This window comes from Citrus clementina, unplaced genomic scaffold, assembly GCF_000493195.1.
Source record: "Citrus clementina cultivar Clemenules unplaced genomic scaffold, Citrus_clementina_v1.0 scaffold_4, whole genome shotgun sequence".
NCBI classification, from domain to species: domain Eukaryota; kingdom Viridiplantae; phylum Streptophyta; class Magnoliopsida; order Sapindales; family Rutaceae; genus Citrus; species Citrus x clementina.
The window spans coordinates 11885716-11892243 of NW_006262274.1; the positions used below are offsets into that span (position 1 = coordinate 11885716).

At 35.5% G+C, this 6528-nt stretch overlaps 1 non-coding gene across 1 annotated transcript; it reads left to right on the forward strand.

Moving 5' to 3' along the window:
• Nucleotides 1-3348: 3348 nt before the first annotated feature.
• On the forward strand, nt 3349-3455 carry LOC112099440. Its single transcript, XR_002906241.1, has one exon. It is a non-coding gene; the product is annotated as a small nucleolar RNA R71 (small nucleolar RNA).
• Nucleotides 3456-6528: the final 3073 nt, after the last annotated feature.

Sequence of the window (6528 nt, forward strand, 5' to 3'; positions counted from 1 at the left end):
AATAAACTAAGTTAAATGTGTCTAAGATTCAATTGAGAATATAGTAGTTGAATGATCAAACTCTCCTAATGGGGTGACTATTGTTTACCAAATTAGCACCAGTTGTTACAATAAATGCTGCAGCAATGGGTAGAATAAATATGCATCCGCAGCTATCGCATGTTGGAAATCTCATACCTTTAAATCTACTAACAATGACCAGTTGCTCATATATTTATGGTACGACATTATAACCTTTAATCTCTCCACCCTACAAGGTGAACACCTATGTCTAAAGTGTCATAAATCTTAACTTCAAGTATTGCCCTTATGGGATTCAAGGTAACCTAATCTAGGAAACTCGACTTAAGAACAAGTAATACTCTAATAATGTCCGCTAAAACATGCCCTTTTGCTGCTCTATCTTAATTGAAACTATTAAATGGGTAGTCAACCAAAATAACAGTTGTATCCATAAAAACTACTAGAGTAGAATGCTACAGCATTACCATATAACATAAAAGAACAGTCAATAACCCATTGGATTATTTGTCACTCAACCACAAGTAAATTTAGTTCATAATCTGGATGAGAAAAATAAACACAAATATATTGATCTCGGAATGCATCCAAACAATTTAAGGAAGAAGAGAAACTATAAGTTGAGCACGATGAAAGATAAATAATTATGCACGGTTCTTTTCTTTGTTTCCGAATGGTACTCTTAAATCTTGATCTCCTTCTTCTTGCCTTTGTAATTATTTTTTGATGATAATTCATTGCCGCCTTTCTATGTGGTGCACGCCTCCTTTTATATTGCAAATTAGGGTAAAAGACCCAAAGTCCATGCGCGTGCATGTGTTTAGCTTCCTGTAATCCATACTGTTTTCTAGTAGTACTGTTTTCCAGCAAGTCTGTCCAACATCTGATCTATGAATGGAAGTGGGAAATGGTCTTTCTTTGTGGCTTTGTTGAGCTTCCTGTAATCCATACACACTCTCCATCCAGTCACTATCCTTGTAGGAATAAGTTCATTCTTCTCATTAGCCATTAATGTTATCCCTCTTTTCTTTAGAACACATTGAACTGGGCTTACCCATGAACTGTCTGATATTGGGTATATGACTCCAGCATCTAACCATTTGATGATTTCCTTCTTTACCACTTCTTTCATAATAGAATTCAGCCTTCTCTGGTGCTCCACCGATTTGCTGGAACAATTCTCTAACAAGATTTTATGTATACATATGAATGGGCTTATCCCCTTTATATCTGCCATGGTCCATCCAATTGCTCTTTTGTATTTTCCCAGCAAATCTACTAGGCTCTGTTCTTGACCTGTATCCAAAGTAGAAGAAATGATTACAAAGAGTGTGTTGTTTTGACCAAGATAAGCATACTTTAAATGTGAAGGTAACAGTTTTAATTCAAAACTAGGAGGTGATTCAATAGATGGTAAAATTGTTTTTACTTCCCTGTCTGAAAGATTCAAGTGTTCAATAAACCTGTTGTGCCTATCAAATTGATGTTTGTCCATCCAATCTGTTTGGATTGCTGTAACATCTTCCTCTTCAACATCCTCAAAGGTGGTGACTTTGTCAAGTGCATTACTACAACATCTGTCTATTCTGTCTGCTACAACAAGATCCACTACACTTAGGAAATTGCAATCTTCTACATCATCAGGGTTCCTCATAGCCTCTAGTACATTAAATGTGACTTGCTAATCATTTACTCTCATGGTGAGCTCTCATTTTTGCACATCTATCAAAGTTTTTCCAGTTGCTAGAAAGGGTCTTCCAAGTATAATGGGTACCTCTTTGTTAGCTTTAAAGTCCAGCACAATGAAATCCACTGGAAAGATGAATTTCTCAACCTTCACCAATATATCCTCTATCTTTCCTTCAGGGTATACATGAGATCTGTCAGCTAATTGCAGAGTGACTGTTGTTGGTCTGCATTCTCCTATTCCCAACTACTTAAATACAGATAATGGCATCAAATTAATACTAACTCCTAAGTCACAAAGTGCTCTGCCAGAATACCTAGTCCCTATAGAACAGGGTATTGTAAAACTCCCTGGATCTTTTAATTTTGTGGGAATTTTACTCTGGAGCATATGACTGCTTTCATGTGTTAAAGCAACAGTTTCAAACTCTCCCAGCCTTCTTTTTCGTGCCAAGATATCTTTTAGAAATTTCACATAATTTGGCATTTGCTCCAAAGCTTCCACAAAGGGTATATTTATGTGCAGTTGCTTCAACACTTCTAGGAATTTGCTGAACTGTTTGTCTTGTTTTTGCTTCTGGAACCTTTGTGGGAAAGGTGGTGGATGTCTAAACTACTGGGTAGCTTCAGGAGATACCAAACTTTGTTTGTTTGATTTGGTGCAAGTTGTAACTACTGGTGTTGTGACTTCTTTTTCAACATGTTCTGGTTGAATTTCCTCTGCAGTTGCTGTAGCTTGGCCCATATAACCAGTGTCTTGAATAGGAGTTTGTTGTAACAGGCTTCCCTTTTGAGTTGGTTCTTATGCTGAATTGTATTCCATCCCATTTTTGGTCACCTCAACTGGGATATCAACATTCTTTTCAGATCTCAAACTAATTACTTTGCAATGTTCTTTACTCTCTCTCCTAGGGTCTTCTGTGTTGCTAGATAGGCTTACTTGAGTTCTGCTGCTCAGTGCTGTAGCTAGTTGTCCCATTTGGTTCTCAAGGTTTCTCAAGGACACAGCTTGACTCTACACAATTGCTTCATTCTTTGCAATATACTCCTTGATCAGTGCTTCCAGTGAAGTGATTGGATCCTGACTAATATGTTTTTGCCCTTGATTTGTTGATGAAAACCAGGTGGTTGTGTGTTTCTACTCAGTCCATTCAATATTGGAGCATTTCGATTCTGACTGCTCCATGAGAAATTTGGGTGTTGTTTCCAGCCATGGTTGTAAGTATTTGAATATGGGTTATTCTAAGGTTGTCGATTGAAGTTACCCACATAGTTTACTGAAGCTGGATTCCAGGACAATTATCAAAATCACGTTCCTCACCACAATAGACACAAGAAAGTTCAGTAACTTGCTTTACTGTTGCTGGAGCAGCTGTCATGGCTTTTACCATGTTAGTCAATGAGGTTACATGTGCTGATAAGGCTGTAATTACATCAATGTTATGTACCCCTGCTGATCCTCTTACTGCTGGTTGCCTGGCTGAAGGCCACCGGTACTTATTATTGGCAATTCTTTCCAGAATTTCATAACCTTCAGTGTAAGATTTGGATAACAGATCTCCATTTGCTGAAGCATCCACCATTAACCTTGTACTCGGATTCAACCCATTGTAGAAAGTTTCCAATTGAATGCAACAAGGGATACCATGATGAGGACAACTTCTGAGCAATTCTTTGAATCTTTCCCACGCCTCGTACAAACTTTCATTTTCAAGTTAATGGAAGGAAGTAATCTCATTCCGCAGTTTTGCATTTTTTATTGGTGGGAAATATTTCATTAGGAACTCATCAGCCAATTCATTCCATGTAGTGATGGAATCAGAGGGTAACGAATTTAACCATGCTCTTGCTCGATCTCTTAAGGAATAAGGGAAGAGCCTCAGCCTTAAGGCATCTTGTGTTGCTCCAGCAATCTTGAAAGCATCACTTACTTTCAAGAACAATTTAAGATGGAGATAAGGATCTTCATTAGGCAATCCATTGAATTGTCTCACTGTTTGTAACATTTGAAACATCACTGGTTTCAACTTAAAATTTGCTGCTTCTACCTCAGGTCTGATGGTCCTAGGGTGTACAACTTGCGGGGTTAGTACAGCGTAATCTCTTATAGCTCTGTCTCTGTCATCAGCCATGTAAATAATATTGTTGTTGCCTAGTTGTCTCTCATTGGCATGTTCATTCTGCTCTTCTTGAATGTTGACTGGTTGTAGGGGCCCATGAGGATTTAAATGTTTTGTATCTTGTAAATTATTCATGCTTGAAGCACTTTCTGAATTCCTTTGTTCTCTCCGTAGTCTCCTGACAGTCCTTTCAATCTCAGGATCGAATTGGAATGCCACAGATCTGTCTTTGCGCATGCATGTACCGATCTGCCAATAAATAGAATAAATCAAATCAAATTTGGTGCTATCAAGATTTACTTCACACTTCAAAAATAAACAATCAATCCCCGGCAACGGCGCCAAAAACTTGTTGATTGATTTCTATAATCAATTATTATCAATGCCAATGTGAAAGTATACACAACAAGTAATAAAGTGATGAGTATTTCAAGATCGTCTCCACAGGGATTGATGTTACTTAAAATGCTAAAGCAATCACAATAGTGCAAATCAACTAAAGACCGAAACAAACAATTGTCAAATAATTCTATCATAACTAATAATTGTGAGAGATGGAAATAAAACAATACTGTAATGAAATAAACTACATTAAATGTGTCTAAGATTCAATTGAGAATATAGTAGTTGAATGATCAAACTCTCCTAATGGGGTGACTATTGTTTACCAAATTAGCACTAGTTGTTACAATAAATGTTGCAGCAATTGGTAGAATAAATCTGCATCTGCAGCTATCGCATGTTGGAAATCTCATACCTTTAAATCTACTAACAATGACCAATTGCTCATATATTTATGGTACAACATTATAACCTTTAATCTCTCCACCCTATAAGGTGAACACATATGTCTAGAGTGTCACAAATCTTAACTTCAAGTATTGCCCTTATGGGATTCAAGGTAACTTAATCCAGGAAACTCGACTTAAGAACAAGCAATACTCTAATAATGTCCGCTAAAACATGTCATTTTGCTGCTCTATCTTAACTGAAACTATTAAATGGGTGGTCAACCGAAATAACAGTTGTATTCATAAAAACTACTAGAGTATAATGCTACAGCATTACCATAACAATATAAAAGAACAGTCAAGAACCCATTAGATTATTTATCACTCAACCACAAGTAAATTTAGTTCATAATCTGGATGAGAAAAATAAACACAAATATATTGATCTCGGAATACATCCAAACAATTCAAGGAAGAAGAGAAAATATAAGTTGAGCACGATGAAAGATAAATAATTCTACACGGTTCTTTTCTTTGTTTTCGAATAGCACTCCTAAATCTTGATCTCCTTCTTCTTGCCTTTGTAATTATTTTTTATGATAATTCCTTGCCGTCTTTCTATGTGGTGCACGCCTCCTTTTATATTGCAAATTAGGGTAAAATACCCAAAGTCCATGCGCGTGCATGTGTTTAAATTAGGAAACATGTAGATCGCGATTTTATGGCTGACTCACGCTTTAAGCTTTCTCCCACATTACTCTCTAATTGCTGCAGCACTGGTTGCTCTAGCATCCACAACAGCACTGCATTATTCCCGATTGTGCTTGTCTTCTTTTGTGGCCATCTTTTTTCCTCCTCTTGCTCATCTAATGTCTCAGCATCCCCTTATGAATTTAAAACCTACAATTATGCACCTGTTTTTCGTACAAATTACTTGATTTAAACAAAACTTATTAAAACCCAACTAAAATGAATGTTTATGCAAAAGGTAACTAAAATGTAATAAAAACACATTATTTGCTCTCTAAATGATCTTGATTTAACTCTAGAATTGATGTAATAACTCTCATTTCCTAGAGTTATCATGTGTGCAATCTCTAATGCTATGAGTGCCAATGTGTAAATGTACACAACAAGTAATATACTAATAAGTATCCAGATCATTTCCATAGGGATTGATGTTATCATATTTGCTACAATAATCTTAACGGTGCAGTTTTGTTTTAATTAAAAGTAAAACAATTAATAAAACTAATAAACTAATTAAAATAAAAATGCAATAAACAAAAATGCAGTAAAGAAAATTCTCACGTCTAACACAAGGATAAAACCAATGGGAATAGAGTAGTTGAGTGAATAAACTCACATAATGGTATTGACAATTATTTCAATTACAGTATCGTTGGTACAACATTGGGCATAATCCCTTATCCTGAGATGTCATATGGTGGATATTTTATATCTAATGCAACCTAACAGTGACCAATTGTTACGCCAACATTAAATATAGTATTAAATTATCTAGGTTCTATTTACCATACAAGGTGAATCCCTATGTCTAGTTCATCACTAAATTTAGATCAAGCATAACTTTATTCAAATCAAAATTAACTCAACTTGGAAACAATCTAAAACTAAGTATTGTCTTAATGAGATCCACTAAGTCAGACATTTTTTAAGTTTTTTCTTAGTTAGTATCCTAAATGGGTGGTCAGTCGAAATAAATAATAAAAATAAATCAATTTAGACAAAATGTTATACCAAACATAGAGCAACACGCGTATATTAGTCAAACATCTATTAAGTTCGTTTATTGCTCAACTACAATCAAATTCAATTCATATTTACGAAAGACAAATAAACAAAAGAGTTTTAGTCATCAAATGCATCCTCATGAATAAATAGAAAACAAGAAAAGAATAAGAAGAACTAATTTCCAATGGATTTCTGCAATTTCTCCTCTGTCATCC